Genomic DNA, 383 nt, shown 5'->3' with positions numbered 1-383 from the left:
AAAAAAAAAAAACAAAAAAAAAACAAAAAAATTAGCCTGGCGTGCTTCAACAGTGAAGCACGCCGGGCGTACTCTGAATCATGACTCATCTGATAATATGAATATGTATAGAATTCCTAATTAGGTGAGTAGATCATGAAACATATGGGTAGTTGGGTATTGAATAATTAAAGCTGAGAGATATATTCAACAACAAAAACATGTAAATTTATAGCGAAGATTGACACATGAACATCTTATTGATTGAGATATTTGCAGGAGAATCACACTCCACTAATTAAGCTTGGTTTTTAATGAACTTTTCTTCTAGCAGATTTGCAAAGCAGTATATTTTTATCAATTACGTACCACTGTTACAGAAATTGCAAACTATGAATTATTAT

This window comes from Corylus avellana, chromosome ca2 (assembly GCF_901000735.1).
Source record: "Corylus avellana chromosome ca2, CavTom2PMs-1.0".
NCBI lineage: Eukaryota > Viridiplantae > Streptophyta > Magnoliopsida > Fagales > Betulaceae > Corylus > Corylus avellana.
The sequence above is the reverse complement of the archived record's forward strand: the minus strand, read 5'-3'. Positions refer to the sequence as shown.